This window comes from Kogia breviceps, chromosome 3, assembly GCF_026419965.1.
Source record: "Kogia breviceps isolate mKogBre1 chromosome 3, mKogBre1 haplotype 1, whole genome shotgun sequence".
Classification (NCBI taxonomy): domain Eukaryota; kingdom Metazoa; phylum Chordata; class Mammalia; order Artiodactyla; family Physeteridae; genus Kogia; species Kogia breviceps.
The window spans coordinates 43535262-43557199 of NC_081312.1; the positions used below are offsets into that span (position 1 = coordinate 43535262).

The 21938-nt window shown below is 38.4% G+C and overlaps 1 protein-coding gene and 1 pseudogene across 1 annotated transcript in view; both read left to right on the plus strand.

The window, feature by feature from the left end:
• The window catches only part of SLC35F4 (solute carrier family 35 member F4), a 293691-nt gene that overhangs the window by 80269 nt on the left and 191484 nt on the right, over window positions 1–21938 (plus strand). The gene's annotated exons all lie outside the window — the stretch shown is intronic.
• LOC131753779 (torsin-1A-interacting protein 2-like) lies at window positions 5359–5755 on the plus strand (annotated as a pseudogene).

Below are 21938 nucleotides of genomic sequence, written 5' to 3' on the forward strand. Positions count from 1 at the left end.
GTGGTGAGAATTCAGTGAGCTAATATTTATAAAGCCTGGCATAGACTAAGTGCTATGTATGTTTTTGGTGTTAATCTTTGACAAGTGATACTCAATTTCCTTTTGCAGTAGTTTCCATTTGGCATCATACTTTAAAGTAAAAAACAATGAGCCTTTTAAAAGAGCAACATTAATAAATAATAGCACAAGTCGTTGTAGAGGGCTATGGCCAGAACTGTGATGTTGGTAAGCAGATAATTCAAGTGTGGACTGTGTTTCATGTGATGATCGATGGCTTCCTTATAAATCAGGCAGTAGATTTGACTTGGAGTTTTTGCAAATCAATCAGCAATGAATGAAAGCCCTTTTCTAAGAGTAAGTATAGTGATTTGCTATACTTATTATTGGAATAAAACTACCCTAAAACTGATATTTGAAGAGGCTTGGTTTCTGAACAAGTTGAGATATAGAACAATGCAAAGACAGGGACCATTTATTTCCTGTTTACTGTCAGAAGCCAGTAAAGGTAATGGCTTTGGCTGTACTAGCCTCATGGATTGCTAACAGCTGTGAACCCCGGAGTTAGACTGAACTGCCTAACTGGGCTGGGGCAGGAATCCCCTGGGGGAAGAGGAGGCCCACCCAGGGGAGGCTCCAGGGACGAGGAGGAACAGAGAGAACTTGTGCCCAGCATGAGCAGGCATACTCCTAAGAGAAAGAAAGTAGAGCATGGAGCAGAGCTTGCCTTTTCCATTTGCCCCGAATTTAACAATCCCCACTTGTCACTCCTCTTCCTCAGGGATAAGAGTGTGCTTAGGAAGAATTCCTTTTAATGAAGGGGAAAACTGTCTCTCTCTAATAAAGGCCCAAACTGTTAGGGTGCTCTATTGTTTGGTCTTGTTTGTAATCCTATGACTTACAGTGTCTGCACTTCTCTTTCTAGTATTAATTAACTACATATGGCATTAATTAACTATATATGGCATCACTCACTGGAGTCTCCTCCACGAATCTGTCATTCTTCCTGGTGAGACTTCTGCTGCACCCACAGACAACTGGGGGTCAAGCTAAGGTATTTTCTCTTTATCAGGAAGAAAAAGAAAAGTAGTGGAGGCCCTGCTTAAAAAAAAAAAAAATCAGTTCATGGGTGATCTTGGTTGCTGTGATGCAACTGGTTGTGTGTGTGTGTGTATGTGTGTGTGTGTGTGTTCAAATAGACAGGTGGTAATTTTCTTATTTTTTGGCACTTTCAGATCATAGGAGAATTTAACATTAAGCAAACTCCCAAAATTGTTCTTGAGCCTTCCTAGGTATTTAGGTAAATCTTTGAAGTGAGACACAGTAGTCTTTCATTGTTAATTTCACAAACTGCCAATAATCTACTTTCCATATCTTTTAAACATATGCTTAGAAAATGACATAGCCTATTAATTTTAAATGAATGTTTCTAGATTTTAAGCATACAAAATTATCATCTAGTAATAGCATGTGTAATTTTCTGAAGCTGAAAAACAATAGCACAGTTATTTATTTATGCTTTGGTCTGCTAAGCTTATAATTACCAGACAAGGAAATAGCATATCATATTTTTACAAACTGTTTAACAGTAGTTATTAGTAGCAGTTCCTCACAAAGCCAGGTGGGAAGTAGTTTTATTTTTTTCAAAAGTTTGCTTTGGAAATGAAAACACTATTGCTTTATACAAAATTACTTTTGCAATATGGGAATTTTGATTTTAAAAAAAGAGACATTGTCTCTCCATAGTCCAGTGATGACATTTTTAAGATTCTAATGACATATTCAGGAAACATTCGTAAATCAGTTAAGTGTCTAACACAGTAATGTTTTACTCTGTGTGGCCTTAGGGAAATGATTTCACATTTCTATTTTTTACTTGTCTTTGAAGAAACAGATCATGGTAATCTATTAACATCTTTGAAGCTCTCTGGGATAAAGATATGCTAATTATTCTTTTGATATTATAATATTTATACTTTATTTAAATATGACTTTTGAATTAGACCAGTCCATTCCGTTGAAATAATGACAAATTTGGAGATATGACTGGTGTGTCTTTGGGACACAATATTTCCATGTCCTATGTAATCTCAAAATTTCCCTGGTCTTGTGATAATAAGATGGCAACTTCATTTTTAATGACCATGCTGTAAGGCACCTTTGACTCTTTTCTAGAGATTATATCATTTCATTGTTTTGGTTAACAATAGGTTTGAAAAAATTGCAGCTCTAATTTTAGCTGTGGGGACAAATATTTGTGTTGTTGGTGATTAACAAGACTTCTGAAGGTCAGATATAAATACATAAACTCTACTGCAATATTAGCTTGCATTTCCCCTTTTTTCGTAAAGGTGTGGAAAAAGCCAGAACAAAGTATACCAAAAAGGGAATGATAATTTGAAAGAATAAAGTTGTAATTTAGAAAAAGTAATTTCAAAAGACACCTTGAGTAATGCACATTCAATATGAAAAATACTGGTAATGCAGAAAAAAAGAAAACAATCACTCAAATGTTCTATTACTTAAAGACAGTGTGTTAACAATCCTGAGAATATTCCAAATCTGGTTTTCTAGTGCACTTTCATTTTACATTGTTGTGATTGTACTATTGATACTATTTTATATGCTGCTTTTTTCATTTACTATTACAGCATAAGCAATTTATAATTTGTCACAAACTTCTCACAAACTATTTTCATTGGCAACATAATCTATTATCAAATGGTATAGAATAACAGACCATTTACCCTTATTAGTGAGATTGGTGCTCTGATATTTACTGAGTTTTGGGAGTTTATCCTCTCTGCCTCATTTATTCTCTCCTCCCTGCTTAGTCTGCTAAACAAAACTAAGACTTTGGTGCATTTACTATAAAAGTTCTAAACCTGCCTGAGCCGGACTTCTGGTTCCAAAAGACAGAGCAGCATAAAACTCAGATGCAACATGGTAATTACATTATTTAATTATGAGACAGATATGTGCACATTTCTCTGTAAAGTGGATTTGTTCAAACTCAGTAGCTTCTGGATCCTAGGAGAAATTGAAACATTGTCTCTTGAGAAGGTGTGTGCTTCCGGCAACAAAAATGAAAATAAACAAGTAGGACTACATTAAACTAAGGCACTACAGCACAGCAAACAACAAATTGTAAAGGTAACCTACAAAATGGAAAAAAAACCCCATAAACCATATATCTAATGAGATTAATATATAAAATATATAAATAACTCATACAACTCAATAGCAAAAAAAAAGCAAATAATTCAACTTAAAGGTGGGCAAAGGACCTGGATAGACATTTTTCAAAAGAAGGCATATAAATGGCCAAGAGGTACATGAAAAGATGCTCAACATCACTAATCACCAGGGAAATGCAAATCAAAACCACAATGAGATACCACCTCATACATCTTAGAATGGCTATTATCAAAAAGACAAGAAATAGCAAGTGTTGGAGAAGGGTGGAGAAAAGGGAGTACTTGTGTACTATTGGTGGGAATGTAAATTGGAGTAGTCATTACGGAAAACAGTATGGAGGTTCCTCAAAAAATTACAAATAGAACTACCAAATGACCCAAACATCCTACTCTAGGTATATATGTAAGAAGGAATTGGGGGAATTCCCTGGCAGTCCAGTGGTTAGGACTCCGCACCCTCACTGCCGAGGGCCTGGGTTCAATCCCTGGTTGCAGAACTAAGATCCTGCCACAAACCCATGTTCATTGCAGCATTATTCACAATAGCCAAGATATGGAAACAACCTAAGTGTTTGTCAGTCAATAAATGGATAAGGAAGATGTAGTAGATAAATACGGTGAAATGTTATTCAGCCTTGAGAAAGAAGGAAATCTTGCCACTTGTGACAAGATGGTTGAACCTTGAGGGTATTATGCGAAGTGAGATAAATCCAACAAAGAAAGACAAATACTGTATGACCTCACTTAAATGTGGAACCTAAAAAAGTCAGACTCATAAAAACAGAGAGTAGAATGGTGGTCACCAGAGGTTGGGGGGTAGAGGAATTGGGGAGATGTTGTTTAAGATGATGTTTACAACTAGTAGATAAAGTATAGTGAATAATAGTCAATAATGCTGTACTATAAACTTCAAAGTTGCCAAGAGACTAGATCTTAATTGTTCTCATCACACAAAAAAATGATAATTATGTAACATGATAGAGGTATTAGCTACCGGCTTGGGTAGTAAACATACATAATATCTAAATGTATCAAACCAACACATACACCTTAAACTTACACAGTGTTACATGATCTCAATTTTTAAAAATTAAAAAATAAAAGTCCATTTTTAAAGAAAAATAAGGTGTGTGCTTGAGAGCCTCATGGCTTATGGTGGTAAGTATCTGCAGCGTCCCCAGGCTGAGTACGATGTGGAAGACAGTACAGTATGTGGTAGTTTGTGAAAACCAATTCATCTAAATAAACTTTCAGGAGTTTTTAGATTTTTCCACAATTTTACCTCTTTCCCAATAAAGGTCTAACTCTTTTTAATCAAGCTAACCATTTAGGGTCATTAATTAGGATCACTTAAAACTGAGTGTAAGGGACGGGGACGATGTTCTGTTCCGCCACATCCAAGGGGTGCAGCTCGGCGTTGTGGAGCAGAAAGAACACTCGAAGGGCTTTCCTGACATTGACAGTCGACGATTTAAAACCCCGCTAGAATTTGTAAGTGTGTGAAGCATTCCCAGACCCTTCAACCAACTCAACAGCAGCTACTTCCCTGTGACTGGGTCCTGATTAAAGTCCTCCCAAGAAAGACTTCATTGGATCCACGCTCAAGAGGACTCTGCCAGGTTTTCCTGACCCCTCTACATAGCTATCAAGTGCCAAGGCCTTAAGACTTGGGTACGTGTATTGCAACGGCAAGAGTGCCAGTGCCAACCAAAGACCCACTGGACCTGTCAGCTCCTCTGTTTCACCAAGCAGACATAATAACTTACCAGCAAAGCAGAGTAAGCCAGATGCCTCTGCATGATAACACCAGCTGATAACACACAAGAAAAAATAATTAACTTAGACTAGAACCCTACCTTTTCTTGAGAAGCTGGGATTTAAAGGAGCTATTCTGAGATCTGTGCTGCTAGTAAGTGACTGATAACATAGACTGGATCAGTCCCTGAGTTCAGAGACTGGGTTGCAAGTGAGTGAAAAATAGACAACGAAATGTTGAAGAATTGCACAGAGGTGCAAGCCAGATTCTACCCTCTCCCAGTAATGGTGGTCAGACTGAGAAAGTGCTAAACCAAACCTGTGATAGGACTGGTTGTTTGGGTGTCTCTCTTTGTCATTGTGGCCCCTTACTGTTACATTGCTTTCTGTGTTGTCTCTCTAGGTCCCAATGTTCTCAGATAATCCACATTGCCCTGACTGTGGACAGCAGTGGTTCCCCAGTTTAGAACTAGGTCATTGGTTGTACCAAACTGAACTGGTTGAGAATGAATGTTACCAAGTATTCTTAGACCGTATTAACAGAGCTGATTATTGCCCTGAGTGTTATCCTGATACTCCTGCTAATAGAAGCCTTGTTCTTCCTTGGTCTTTCCCACTTGATGGGGCTCCCCAAAATCTTAACCAGGTGGACCTTTGAAAAACCTTGCCACCCATTTCTTCTGGGTCCTCCACTGGTTAGGAAAAGGATATGTGACTCTAGAGTTGCTGGTTTTAACCCTGCATTACAGTTAATCCTGATCAGAACAGACAAAACCTTGAACAAAAATCTTGGCCGAAGCAAATAGCTTCTAAACGTAAGATTTTCTTAAGATAAAAATCATGGAGACTCTAGAGGGTTGTGTACTAGTAGCTCAAGGAAGATGGAAAAATGACTTCTTTCTGTATCTGATCCAGACTGTCACTCCTCTGGGAAACTGCTTAAATTGTTGTTGGATCTGCTTCCAGGGTCTATGCATCTCTTCTTCAGCATGAATTTAATCAGCATTCCAAGCCAGACTGTTCATCTAGAACCTGACTAATCCATATTTCCTACGTTTTGGAATTAGCTTACTCCTAAAAATCTCCATAGCCTAATTATTGACATTATTATGACACTGTAGTCCTGGAGGAGAAGGCCCATACTGTGTGTATTTTCATTTTATTCTAGTGATAACTTTTGTGGGAAAGCATCCTTGTAGCTGAATTCTAGATTATTCCAGTAAAACTAGACATTTTAATAATAAACTATATTGTTCTAAATTCTACCTCATATATTAATCAGTGATAATTATATATATAATGCATATATAACTTTATTCGTCATTGGCTCTGTTTAGCCCATCCTCCGTGTGGGTATGACATGATCTATAACTGGTCACGGTCAGAGAAATCACATTCAATCAGGCAGCACCTATATAGGTGACATAAAAGCATGCAGAAATGCCTCTGTCTACATCTCCCTGGCTCTACATAAGCAAATACTATCCTTTGTGGTGATTGAACATAGAATGTCCTCCCCTGGCAATGGAAAAGTACCTGTCCTAGGAGATAGGTGACAAAAGAAGTTATCCAGCTTGACTCCATATATATTATGAACAGTTTAGTGGAAGCATTTTTCTTAGAACTAAGAAGGTCTTACCTGACATTGGCCTCATTCTGGCCTTCGCTTGTTCATAAGACTCATGGAACTAGAGTTCAGGTAAGAAACTTAGAAAAAGTTGAAAACATCTCAGAGGCCACTGAACAATTTAAAAATTCCACTTAAGATTCTAGATAATCCAGCGCTTGTGTGGCAACTCAATTTTCTCGGGTCCCGGGTTCTTTCTATCTTTCCCCTCTGGGATCCTTATCATGTTGGCTTTTTGTGCTCAGAGTTCTCAACAAGTACAATGGAGCTTGTTGCTGCTCCAGACATTTCAATCCCAATCAAAGGCTGGAAGTAGGGAGCAAAAAGCTTTCTCCTTTCAAGTCTGTTTCTTTTATGGGGGAAGAAGATCTTTCTCAAAAGTCCCTCACAGATTTTTTCTTACATGTCATTACAGCAAGGATTTTTTTCTGTACATCTTTGAATCACAAGGGAGCCTGGGAAACCTGGCAGAGGGGAATGGAGTTGGCATTGCCTGGATAGGGCACATTGTCTCCCCTAATAAAATCAGAGCTCTTTTAGGAAGGAAGAAGTAAGGAATGAATGGCTGTTGGTATGCAACAAATCCTGCCTGCCACATGTTGTTAAAAAGTCACTTTTTACTCTGTTTAAAGAATGTACCCCAGAGATCTACCCTGTATCCGCCTCATGTCTGTCATGATGGAAGTTCTCTTCTGTTTTATTGCTGAATAAACTGTGTAGACTGCTAAAAACAAAACCAAAACTGAGTGTAGAAGATACTGTTGTAATTTGTGTGCAGTGTTCAAATTGACATCACTGTCATTTTGACACACTTGTGACTGTTGAGTACACTTGGCTCTGGTTCTGTGATTCCTATATAGATGGTTAGGTGTTTATCTTGTTCTCTAGGCGTTTTCTTCATTCTCTATATGTTATTTCCTTGCAGGGTCTGTCAGTCAGCCTTTCTTGTAAAGATGCTGTGTAACGACCTCAAAATCTCAGAGGCTTACACTGAAGTACTTTTTTCCTTGCTCATGGGTCTGTGGTGTTTCCCTGGACTCAGGTAGCATCAGGCTGTGTTCAGGGCTGCTGCCTGGGTCTCTTCTGGGGTTCAGACTGAATGCACAGTGACTACCTTAATATATTTCCCTGTAGAAATGGCAGAAGTACAGCAGGGCAACCCAAATGCACAAACCCATTTTAAGTCTCTGCTTATATTACTTTTACCGATATCCCATTGAAAAAAGTGAGTCATATGGCCAAATCCAAGCTCAGGGGGTGTGGCAGTACAGTCCACACACTACCAGAATATGGCAAGGACATATAATACTACTATAAGAGAGCGACAAATTGAGACCAATAATTATCTTTACCATACAGTGTCTAATTCTCTATTGGTTTCCATTTTCATAAGGCAACTGGTCTTTTCTGTGCTTTTTAAAATGCCTTTTTCATCAGAGGCTTTTCCTCCCAGAGAGCTTTGTATAAGTTTTATGGGCATCGAATACTTTGCTGTTACTCCTCGTAGAATGTTTGAGTTGGAAGGTACCTTAGAGTTTCAGTTCTATCACTTTGCAGATCAGAAAACTGAAGTCCAAAGAGGTTAGGTGACTGGCATAAGAACACACAGCTAGCCAATGACAATATATTTTCATGTGCAAAATGAGAAGCAGGACATTTTAAAGTTCCTTTTTTCCTTTTGACCCTTATGTCCTATCTCATTCTAAGCCAGTTCCCAGGGCCACTTCCCGGGAGGGGTTCAGCTGGCCTGCCTACTTCAGAAATACTAAGCACAGAATAATAGATGGTAAGGGCAAGGGAACACGAATGAGCCCCACGCCCCCTCGGCCTGCAAGTTGGCTGGCAGGCAGTGTCCCTCCTCCGCAGCAGGCGAGGCGGAGCCCTGGCGTGCTGGGCTCTGGGGAGGAGGCACAGGTCTTCTGAAGGTCAGGTTGATGGCCTCTCACTGAGAACACCTTTTAAAATGGTTTCATGAACCCTCCTAGTTGCTAGGAGACTATAGCAAGGTGTTCTCTGTGGACACTTGGGCATGGTTTTGAAAGCCCTTTGGTGCGAGAGAGAGAGAGAGAGAGAGAGAGAGAGAGAGAGAGAGTCATGAAATTAGGAAGTTTGAGATGATTTGTGTATGTGCAAGTGCAAATTAGTGTGTTTCCATATTTTAACAGAGAAGCAAGGGCACATCCATCTTGTCATTGTGTACAAAATTGTTAACAGTTTCATTTGTGTCACCTATCATCTGAGATTCCCAGTGACACTGAGTAGTTCATCAACATCAGGTAATATTTATTAACAGCCTCTGTGTGTGTGTGTGTGTGTGTGTGTGTGTGCGCGCGCGTGTGCGCGTGTAAGCCCCTCAGCTTGATGCTTAACTGCTTCATTGGTTTCCTTCCATCCGCTATGGCCAGGAGCCAGCTGTGCCTACTTGTTTCATTCTGCACATATGGTGCTTTCAAATGACACTATTTACATGCAAATTTAAAAAACAATCATTTTTTTGGAAGAAGAACCAAAATTCAGTTGGTTGTTTTTGCTGCCTGAGAAGTTCTTTCCATTACCTATCTGCTCTTAGTGCTTTTGTTTATATGATTGTGATGATTGTGATACGTTAGAGTGATGTCAATTTGAAACAAGTTGCATAGATAGGATGATAACACTTCTAATCATTTCTAACTTTGACTGAAAAAAAAGTTATATAAAAATTAAAATGCCCACATCAGAATTAGCAGTTTACTCTGCAGCTGAGGTGATCAAGCAAATGATCATGAACCTGATGAAAATAAGAAATGATGAGGGCTTACCTGGTGGTGCAGTGGTTGAGAGTCCACCTGCAGATGCAGGGGACACGGGTTAGTGCCCCGGTCCGGGAAGACCCCACATGCCGCAGAGCGGCTGGGCCTGTGACCCATGGCCTCTGAGCCTGCGCGTCCGGAGCCTGTGCTCCACAAAGGGAGAGGCCACAACAGTGAGAGGCCCGCGTACCGCAAAAAAAAAAAAAAAAAAAAAAAAGTGATTATTTATCAGAAATGAAACCTGCAGTACAAAGGTGGAGAATTTTACTCTGTAGAAATAAAAAGTTAAATATTTTTATTATTAATTTTATATAATTATTCACAAGTTCACTGCAGAAATATTTTTATATTATAATTTATGTATCACTTTCAGCAATTTAATTGTTTAGAAATCAACCTGGTATTTCCTTGTGTTCCTTTTTCAAAGGAGTGAGATTTGTTCTTTTTCATCTAGTGGTTTCTAGTCCAACTGATTTCTGAGTCACTTTCCTGCAACTGATATTTCTGCACAATTTATAGTGCTGTGTCATGAATGATTTAGGATTTTTAATTGTACTTGACCACCACATGGCCAGATCGGTTAAATGACTTGAACGTGTAAAGTTGGCCAGAAATTCTGATGACTCCACTGTGGTCAGTTGGATCACTGGGAGTAAACATGGTGGCAAACTCTCGAATCTATTTTTTCCTTTCTTTGTTTACTCACATTGGGGCCTCAGTGAATGCTTCCTAAATGAATGGAGTCTTTGAGCTTCTTTTAGATTACCTCAGAGAAACTTGACAGCTGAGCACACACATGAAAGCCATAGACAAAACATGTAAGTTTGTTTGCCAAGATTTTTCTATTTTTTCATTGATCCAAACCTGGCAGGCATTCAAAGTTGTATCCATACATGCAAACTGACTAGGGAAGGCTATGGTTACATTTAATGGAAATATTAGCAAATAACATTTATTGAGCACTTACAAAATGCCAAGGTGTGTGATAAGCATACATCTATCTCTTTTATTTATTTATTTATTTATTTATTTATTTATTTATTTATTTATTTATTTTTAAACATCTTTATTGGAGTATAATTGTTTTACAATAGTGTGTTAGTTTTCCCTCTACAACAAACTGAATCAGTTATACATACACACATGCTCCCACATCTCCTCCCTCTTGCATCACCCTCTCTCCCACCCTCCCTATCCCACCCCCCCAGGCGGTCACAAAGCACAGAGGTGATCTCCCTGTGCTATGCAGCAGCTTCCCACCAGCTATCTAATTTACATTTGATAGTGTATATATGTCCCTGCCACTCCCCCACTTCGTCACAGCCCACCCCTCCCCCTCCCCATATCCTCAAGTCCATGCTCAAGTAAGTCTGTGTTTTATTCCCGTCCTACCACTAATCTCTTCATGACATTTTTTTCCCTTAGAGTCCATATATATGTGTTAGCATACGGTATTTGTTTTTCTCCTTCTGACTTACTTCACTCTGTATGACAGACTCCAGGTCCATCCACCTCATTATAAATAACTCAGTTTCATTTCTTTGTATGGCTGAGTAATATTCCATTGTATATATGTGCCACATCTTCTTTATCCATTCATCTGTTGATGGACACTTAGGTTGCTTCCATGTCCTGGCTATTGTAAATAGAGCTGCAATGAACATTTTGGTACATGAGTCTTTCTGAATTATGGTTTTCTCAGGGTATATGCCCAGTAGTGGGATTGCTGGGTTGTATGGTAGTTCTATTTGTAGTTTTTTAAGGAACCTCCATACTGTTCTCCATAGCGGCTGTATCAATTTACATTCCCACCAGCAGTGCAAGAGGGTTCCCTTTTCTCCACACCCTCTCCAGCATTTATTGTTTCTAGAGTTTTTGATGATGGCCAATCTGACCGGTGTGAGATGATATCTCATTGTAGTTTTGATTTGCATTTCTCTAATGATTAATGAGGTTGAGCATTCTTTCATGTGTTTGTTAGCAATCTGTATATCTTCTTTGGAGAAATGTCTATTTAGTTCTTCTGCCCATTTTTGGATTGGGTTGTTTGTTTTTTTGTTATTGGGCTGCATGAGTTGCTTATAAATTTTGGAAATTAATCCTTTGTCAGTTGCTTCATTTGCAAATATTTTCTCTCATTCTGAGGGTTGTCTTTTGGTCTTGTTTATGGTATCCTTTGCTGTGCAAAAGCTTTTAAGTTTCATTAGGTCCCATTTGTTTATTTGTGTTTTTATTTCCATTTCTCTAGGAGATGGGTCAAAAAGGATCTTGCTGTGATTTATGTCGTATAGTGTTCTGCCTATGTTTTCCTCTAAGAGTTTGATAGTGTCTGGCCTTACATTTAGGTCTTTAACCCATTTTGAGTTTATTTTTGTGTGTGGTGTTAGGGATTGTTCTAATTTCATACTTTTACATGTAGCTGTCCAGTTTTCCCAGCACCACTTATTGAAGAGGCTGTCTTTTCTCCACTGTATATCCTTCCCTCCTTTATCAAAGATAAGGTGACCATATGTGTGTGGGTTTATCTCTGGGCTCTCTATCCTGTTCCATTGATCTATATTTCTGTTTTTGTGCCAGTACCATATTGTCTTGATTACTGTAGCCTTGTAGTAGAGTCTGAAGTCAGGGAGCCTAATTCCTCCAGCTCCATTTCTCGTTCTCAAGATTGCTTTGGCTATTCGGGGTCTTTTGTGTTTCCATACAAATTGTGAAATTTTTTGTTCTAGTTCTGTAAAAAATGCCAGTGGTAATTTGATAGGGATTGCATTGAATCGGTAGATTGCTTTGGGTAGTATAGTCATTTTCACAATGTTGATTCTTCCAATCCAAGAACATGGTATATTTCTCCACCTATTTGTATCATCTTTAATTTCTTTCATCAGTGTCTTATAGTTTTCTGCATACAAGTCTTTTGTCTCCTTAGGTCATCTATCTCTTTTAAATCCCGTTAACAACCCTTTGAGGCAAGGAGATCATTTAACATCTATTAATAGATGAGGAAATTTGGTTTCCAGAAATAATGTAACTTGTTCAAGGTTATGTAGCTAGTAAATGGTGGAACATGAATTCAAAACCCAGTCCTCTGAATTCCACCAACACCTTCAAGATTTCTGGTCTTTTCATTAATCTCCGATGCCAATATGTATGACAATTGAATCCTTAAAAGGTCATTTCTTTCAGAAGTACATTTTATCTGAAGCACATAATCTTGAGTAGTTTTATTCATATATTGTTTGAAGGGTATTATAGTTGTAACATTTTCAGAACATACCCAAAGAGACCTTTTTGTCTCAGGTCCAGTGGCCAGAATGATAAATGAAATGGGAAATCTTAATGAAGTCCAAGCCAAAGGGTGAGTTAAAATGAGCCATGTGGGCCCACAGATGAAGTGAAGTGAAGTGTTCATGGCTGCTGTAAAGGAGAAAGTCGGAAAAGAACATTTAAGAAATGAGCATAGGTAACCTCTGCTTTAAGAGTATATAGAAAAAAAAAAAAGAGAGAAAAAAAAGAGTATATAGATTTTTCTCTAAGTATTGCTTGAGCTACATCATGAATTTTGCTACATAGTATTTCTAAACTATTCTGAACTTAGTGTGTTCTCATATCTAGTATGATTTCTTTGAGTCATAGGTCATCTAGAAAGTGTTTTTCTTAAATTTCTAAACATATATTCTTTCAAGGTTATCTTTTGCTAATTGATTCCTAAGCTAATTTATTCTGTGATGAGAGAGTAGATTTGTGTGATACTGATTTTCTAAAAATTTTAGAAATTTTATTCCTGGCCTACCATATGATCACTTTTGTAATTTTTTAATGTATGTCTGAAAATATGTGTTCTGTATACATATGTATATGTCGTATCTTATTAATTGTGTCTTTGAAATCTTTTGTATCCTTATTGTCTGCTTAATCAATGAATCATTGAGAAAAGTTAAAATTTCCCACTAAAGGGTAGATTTATCAGTTTAAAAAAAAAGAAATGAACATAGAAAAGGAGAAACAAATGTAATTTTTCTCAGGTATACCCCTTTCACTATGAATTAAATTGTATTCTGTTAATCAGAGGTCCCTGGGCACATTCTTAGGATTTGGGAAGTTACGCGGTAGAGGAAGGTAGGCCTTTAGAGAATTCTCTTCTCTGCTTTTCAGACACAAGTTTCTATTGTTTTAAAAAGAGAATTCATACACGTTTGTTTTGTTGGGTGCTTTAAAAAACAATTTCTCAACTGTGGAATCATTTCATTGTCAGGGAAAGCAGGCAGAAGAGTTCCCATTGAAGTGGCTGGGTCATCCAGCATCAAGTAAAGGAAAATGGAGTCCTAGGCCAGGAGTCAGGGTACTACCATCGCTGCCATCTAGATTCAGTTGTGATGTCTGGCATCATCACAGAGATATTTCATGTCATGTAATACTCTGGGTAACAGAGGGCTAATTTTTCAATATCAAAACATTTAAACTACTTGCAATCATTTGGGTAAATGTGGTTAACTTGATAATTAATCGTTTTGATTACATTTGTATAATATAATACATATTTTCCTAGTTACTCTGCTGGTGATGGGTATGGTTAAACTGTCCTTGATAACCGAGGGTAGTTTGGTAAACATTTGTTACTTACGCTACTCTCTCATGCATGGATGTCCTCTCAAAGTTTACTGGGATGTATTGGTCTTACGTGGATTGCTTTATCTTCAGAACTCTGTTGTTCTTATGGTTTTCCTCCTTCAATCCTTAGGGAAGATTTGTTCTGGGAAATTTATTTACTGGTGGCAAGAATTGACCACATGGCTTCTGTGACTAATGCATACTGATTTCTCAGGGCCCAGAGTTAGCACTGGCTTCTGAGAAACTCCATTCAAGATCTTGGGGACACGGCAGCAACTGTATGGAATCTGCTTTCACAAAGTAACTGGCAGGTGCCACAGACACTTAAGGAATTGTCAGTTAGTTTCACATTTTGGGTCATGTTTGAGGGATTGTTTCTCTAGAGCCTCTTTTGCCACAATTTCTACTAAAAAAGACTATTCTTTACACAGCTATTTTTTAAAGTTGAGTAACCGGTATCTGTGGTGGAAAAGTTACAGCTAGGGGGGCTTCCCTGGTGGCGCAGTGGTTGAGAATCCGCCTGCCGATGCAGGGGATACGGGTTCGTGCCCCGGTACGGGAAGATCCCACATGCCGCGGAGCGGCTGGGCCCGTGAGCCATGGCCGCTGAGCCTGCGCGTCCGGAGCCTGTGCCCCGCAACGGGAGAGGCCACAACAGTGAGAGGCCCGCGTACCACAAAAAAAAAAAAAAAAGTTACAGCTAAATATGCTGGACTGGCTTTCCTGATAAAAGATGTATCTTAACTGTGGCAGAGAGAAAAAAAAAAGAGCCTTGATGGCAGACAGACTGGGGTATGAATTATGGCTTTGTCTCACACTAACTGTAAGACTTTATGGTTTCCTGGCTTTGTCCTGTACTAACTTAAGACCTCAACAGGGGTTGAGGTCTTAAGGGTTGTCTGTTGCCTCATCTATAACGTGGATCCAAAAGTGACTTCCCTGTAGGGTTGGTGGGTTATTTATAGTGTATGTGCCTAATGCATATTCCTAGCTCATTGTAAGTGCTCAATAAAAACTAGTTGGTATTGTTTAACATATATAATTGTTTTCGAGGAAGACAGTTGTCTTCAGGGAAGCAGCAAATAGTCTTGGTGTCCCTATATTTTTTATTGCAGAATTTCTTTCCTGAATTTGGTCTTGAACATTACATTTACTTTCATGATCTGGAAGAGAAAATTTTGAGAAAAATTCCCCCCCCCCTCCTGCTAACTCACTGTTCATGGCTTTTTGCTTCCTGACAGTGAAAAAGTGACTAAGAGCCCGTGTAGTACAGCATATTATATAAGCCTCAAGTGTATTTCTTTGGTGTTGTATCACAGATAGGTTTTCCCATTTCTATGTGTAATGATAGGGATAGGTAGGGAATGGAAAATGGATTATAAAGCCAAAGACAGTGCATGCTGTGCAAGATGAAATTAATTATGAGAACACACTGTGAAGCACAGATGCACCTAGAAAAACATAACTGCACACTTTAAAAATATACTGGACAATTTTATAAAGTGACAACCTATACCTTCAGGGAAACAGTGGGTAGCAGGATTTATGTATATGGAACTAACTTTCCGCCTTCCATTCTATGTTGACAGGAAATAACCCCCTTCCAGTTCCTCCACATATGTTACTGCAGTATTTGTGCAATTTCATTACAGCTTCATAGCACCTTTGGTCCAAAGGGACTTGTCAACCGGGGAGCATATTTTCAGCCCCACTACTGGAAGGCAGAGGAATTTGCAACTGCACGTTAGAAATTGGTTTCTAGAATTATTAAATGGGATATGGACACAAATGGAAGTGAAGTGGGTGAGGTGAGATTTCAAGTCAGGTACATTCACAATTAATAAGTGCAGAGTGAGGAAAAAAAAAAAATCTGACTTAATGACCTTGGAGGAACTAAAGCTAGGAGCAAAGTCATTAGAAGAATATGAGGTAAAATTATACTCTCTGAAAGACTCCATCGAAGCTATAAAAGCAGTTGGAGGCCCTGAAATTACACTGGAATTGTTTATGAAATGAGGAGTAATCTGTGAGGCATCCATGGGGGGAAAGAAAGCCTGATTTGGAATTTTAAATTGGCCGGTGAAGTTTTGAGCATGTGAAATACTAGTGCCTCTGTTTTTCACACTAAGAAATTTTAAGTGGAGAAATCCTGTGCCCTAAGTGTGCAGGACAAAATAGTTTTTGGTATCAGTCCTTCTCATGGTTTTAAATGCACTGAGGTAGACACAACAACCAGATTTTACTATTCTGTACAGTGACTTACAGGGTAATAAGTTGACCTGAGAGTTCCAGGCATTTACTAGATTATGAGACGTACCAGGATCCATATTCGTTTGCTCACCATGGAGAAAGGCACCTAGGAGATTTGACGAGACAATTGTTGCAAATCACATATATGCAAACTCTCTTCCCATTACCCTAACCTGCCACCAGATTCCCCAGCTGCACAGCTTGGGGTGCTTGGAGAGCTCATGAGGAAGAGAGAGGCCGTGGAGGTGGAAAAATAACCCAAGAGGTTAAGCCTGCCTTGACCTTTTTCCCCACCCCTCAGAATGCTTGATTGTATACCTTGTTTTTCTGGGAGCTTTGATCATCAATTGTGAGATGGCCCCTTAGCTCAGTGATATGAACTAAGTAGAAAATACAATATTTCTGGCTTCTTAACTGTAAAAGCGAAACACTCCATGCCTGACATCCCCTACCATCACCCACACTTCCTGAAAACAACCCCTAAATGCTGCATGTTGGCCAATGACCACATTGTGCAATAATCAGACAGGTGTCCTGTCATTTAGGCCTTGCACTGCCACTACTTTGTCAGGTGGGAAGAGCCTTGTGACCCCCATGCCCTCCCCTTTGAATTACCCTCTGAAGTGCACTTCTGTGCTACTGCTGAGGGGCATTTACCAGGTTGTTCCCTCACTAGTGCAGGCTTTCATTTCATTGCTCCAAATGGATCACCTGGGACCCCGCTCTACCGTCCACAGAATTATCACTGGGTTAGTGTTTTTATAATTTTTTTCCTCTGAGTTTTTTTGTTGTTGTAGTTCACTCTACCGTCCACAGAATTATCACTGGGTTAGTGTTTTTATAATTATTTTTCCTCTGAGTTTTTTGTTGTTGTAGTTGTTGTAGTACTTTGTCTTCTAAATTCAGAACTGGGGCCCTTGGCAAAGGAAGCAGAGACGGTGTATTTAAATGATTAATGCAAAGCATCAGTAAAATATTGAAAATATGGCTGCTCTTTTTCAAAAAAGGCTCCCCCTTAGGCTATGGGAAACTGTAGTCAAAATCCACTTAAAATTTATAGTATATCACGTTTTATAAAGAAAGGGGCAGAAAATCCATAATCATTTCTTTCAAAACCTCCACTTAAAGCTCTGTTACAGAATCTCTAAGCACCCTGACAACACTGTAAGAGGTACCTTTTGTCCACATTTCTGTACTTTTCACAGGGGCCTCGTAGTAGGTGATGACGTGGCCCCTCTAGCACTGTCTTAGTTTTTCTGAGTGAATGCCTGCCTGCGTTTGTGGTTCTGTGCAGCCTTTGTTCAGAGATATTTCTTACTAAAATCCACAAATTCACCTCCCGAAATGCAAAGGGCAGGTTCCATTCACTAAATGTTAAAAGATAACATGTTAGATGTGTGACATTGAAATGATGCAGTTATTTTATGAAGTTTGGGATGATTGCATCTGCACAGATTCAGAACCCAATCTTGTATTTCTGTGGAAGAATGTTGAACAGTCTGGTGTGTACTCTTCCGAGAATAAATTCCCCTGCTTTGCAAGAGGCACTTTCAAGGAAAACATGTACATCAGGTGCTATGGCTGAGCTGAAAGAAATCATGTTATGGAAAGGGTGGGTGCCTGGCCTTGGGGGTTGAGCCCATGACTGCTTCTGCTAATGGAAGCCCAGCTGGGCTATTGGAGCCTATTAACAAGGTACTGAGGCAGAGTAGCAGAATGGCTTTAGTAGAAAAGCCTGTGGGTGGTTCTTACCAGGGTTGCTCTAAGTATTAGGGCTGATGCCAATATTCTTGTGATAGTTGAGATGCTATGTTCTCTGATGTCAGGGGTGATGTTTTCTGGAAATGTCTCACAAACTAAAGATTCTTTAGAGTAACTGGAAAATAAGAACCAAGGCTGTCTCTTACCGAAGTATCCCTCATGGTTGAGATAAAATTAAGTTTCCTTTCCTCCTCTCTGTGTATAATTTATGGTAATCCCAAACCCAAACAAATTGAGAAAAATTGTGATATGCCATTGGTGCAGAGAGGTATTTTGAGAATTTTAGGAGAGTTTCATGGGGAACTGATTATTGAATCCATGAACACTGCTGGCCAAAAATAAGAAATTAACTTTGTGAAATTCCCTTCCCGGGTTCATTTCACTGTTTACTGTTCTATGGGTCTTGCTGTTCACGGGACGGTTTTGGAGAACATCATTGCATTTTTGGAAAGATGTTTCTTCTTTTCCTTGCTTCTTTAACAAAAAAATAGGATTATCAGTATGTTCTCTTAGAAATAATTTTCTCTGGAGTTGAACTAGGCCTCTAAATTAGAAAGGCAAATTTGTTTTAAAATTTACATCCTTAAATCTTATTGGGTAAATGGAAAAGAAGCATTTTAATGTAGGCAAAGCCAACAGAATACCCTAAAATATTCATTGTTTTACCCTTTTTGTCTTTGGTTTTGGTGTCAAGGTAAGACAATTCACAAAATGAGTTGGGAAGTATTCCCTCCTCTTCTATTTTCTGGAAGAGATTATGTAAAGTTAGTGTTATGTTTTCTTTAAATGTTTGGTAGAATACTGGAGAGTGAAAACATCTGGACCTAAAGATCTCTTTCTCTAGAGTTTTTAAATTATTAATTCAATTTCTTTAATGGTAGTAGGACTATTTATAGTATCTATTTCATCCTGGTTGAGTTTGGTAGTTTGTAGTTTTCAAGGAATTGATCCACTTCTAAGTTGTAGGATTTATGTGCATAAAGTTTTTTGTAATATCGCCTTTTTATCCTTTTAATGGCTACAGGATCTGTAGTGATAGTCTCTGCTTCATACTTGATATTGGTGACTTGTGTCCTTTCTCTTTTCATTTTTGTCTGTCTTGCTAGAGGCTTATCAATTTTATTGATTTTTTTTTTAAGAACCAGCTTTTTGTTTCATTGATTTTCTCTATTGTTTACCTATTCTCAATTTCATTTATTTCTGCTATTATCTTTATTATTTCCATCCTGTTTACTTTGGATTTACTTTGTTCTCCTTTTTCTAGTTTCTTGATCCATTTAAGAGCTTTCTGCATTTCTCATGTAAGCTTTTTAGTACAATAAATTACCCTCTCAGCACTGCTTTAGCTGTATTTTACATGTTGTGATGTGTTGTTTTTACATTTCAGTTCTAAGTATTTTTAAAATTTCCTTTGAGACTTTCTGTTTGGCCCAAGGATTATGGAAAAGTGTGTTGTTTATTTTCCGCACATTTAGAGATTGGTCTTGTTTTCTTTCTGTTACTGATTTTTAGTTTGATTCCATTATGATCAGAGAATACACATTATAGTCAGATTTCTGTTCCTTTAAATTTGTTAGGTTTGTCTTATGGCCAAGGATATGGACTATCTTAGGGAACGTTCCATGAATGGCATTTAAAAATGTATTCTGCTATTGTTGACTGTAGTGCTCTATATGTGGCAATTGGATCATGTCAATTGATTTTGTTTTGCAGATCTTCTATGTCCTTGCTGATTTTCTGTCTCCCAGTTCAATCAGTTGGTTAGAGGAGGGTGTCAAAGTCCCCAACTATAACTGTGGATTTTTCTGTTTCTCCTTTCAGCTCTCTCAGTTTTTGTTTCATGTTTATTAAGGCTGTGTTGTTTGGTGAGTACACATTCAGGATCATTATGTCTTCCTGGTGGATGGATCCTTTAATCACTTTTAGTGCCCTTCTTGTCTCTAGTAATTTTCTTTTCTCTGAAGTCTGCCTTATTAGATATTAATCACTCCTGCTCTTCAAAATTAATATTTGCATGGTATATCTTTTCCCAGCCTTTTACTCTTGACCTATATGTTGTTGAATTTGAAGTAAATTACTTACAAACGGCATGTAAATGAGTTATGTTTTACTACCCATTCTGCCAATCTCTCTTTTGATTGGCGTATTTAGGTTTAAATTAATTGGTCTATTTATATTTAAAATAATTATTAGTATGTTAGAACTTAAGTTGGGAAAGTAACTTTTATTTTTATTTTTTGTCTAACATTCTCTTATTCTGCCTGAATTTTTTGTTAGACTAGAGCCTCTGTGAAGGAAAGAATATATTATCATAGTATCAATACCTTGGCTTCGTTAACCTGTGACTACAAAATAAATTTGAATTTCATTTTAAGTACCAATCATCTCATTATCATGTGCTGTGGTCATACAGGTCCCCCAGTTATTTCTAAGGGCTCTGTTATATGCTGTCTCATGCTCAGTAATGGGTTTCCATGCTCTTGGGCTCTTGCCTAACCTGCCTTGGCTGCCAATGACTCTCACCATATCCCCATGTTACTGCGTGCAGCTATCTTTGGTTATGTAATTCTGAGCTAAGAGAAAGGGCTCCTGCTCTTCTTTTTGTCCTAAGTTCTTCCCATCAGTTTTCTGCAGCAAAACAGTGACCAGACCAAAACTTTCCATGAACATTTGGTTAAGGTTTCAGAACTATGGGAGGGAAGGTGAGCCACGGAGTAGCCAACAATTACTATACAAACTCATACACTTCCACAGCAGAATATTCATGGCTGTCCTGAGTGCATGTGCACATTGTGTCCTGAATAAGAGCATCTAGCCCAGGAGATGCATAGAGGTTGAAATCTAGTCCACTCCCAGTTTATCATGCTCTGTGCTTTGTCTGGGACTGCAGCTGCTTGGAAGGGTCACCTTTTTCTAAATCACACAGAGGTAGTGTATGGGTTTAAAGTGACCCCGGTGGACCCTTGCTAATACTCCTCCTTACTTAACAACTGGCATGCTTCAATACCTCAGAAAGCACCTACCCCCTCATGGCCCATAGGACTTTGGGCAACCAGATCTTTGTTTAGCATTTAAGTCGTTTGCTGCCTGTAAGTTCTCAAACTTTTCGAGACCATACTCTACTTCCTATCAAACACATTGACATAAACATATATCCCACATTAATTTAATATTAATTGAATGAAAGGATTTTTGTAAGTTTCCTCTGGAAATTATTTGCAACTCATTTAATTTATGACTGGCAATGATTTCTTGGCAATCGTACATATTTGAGAATTCTTGCAAAAAGAGATAATCTGACCAATTAATTTCCAAATGTAATGACATTTTAATGAATACTAATTTTAAAAATTAGTGCTGTTGACACAATGTTACATTTTGTAGGCATTTAATTAAACATCTATTAATATTAATTTAGCAGTTTTCTTATTTTAGAGTCAATAATTTCCCCCCAATTTTCATACATTTTTATAGGCTCTTAAAATGCTTGTGTCTGGTTCCCAATTCAGAAAGGACTTTGTGGGCAACTGCCTCACAGTCCAGATCTGACTGCCAAGAACCTGGAAGAGAGCTTATCTTCACTTCATCTGTAAGGCTGCTTTCTGAGTCCCCATTTCCCCACCACGGGTTTGACCCTTTTCCAGGACAACTGATGGCATGAACATCAACTCCCTTACAGGGCAATTCCACCTCCATCCACACATGTGCCTTGCCCTTTAGTCTTCCAAAAATAGCAGATTACAGTGGTGCAGCATATACACATTTCCCCAAATTTGGATTATCTGTCTTGAATAATATCATGTGTAGAAAATAAGTGGTCTAGTCCACTTATTATCATAGTTTCACCAGTTTATCAACTCCTTGAGGTCAAAGACATAGTCTGGTACCAATGCCTAGAACAGTGACTGGCACACAGTAGGCATGCAATACATATTTGTACATATTTAAATATTTTTA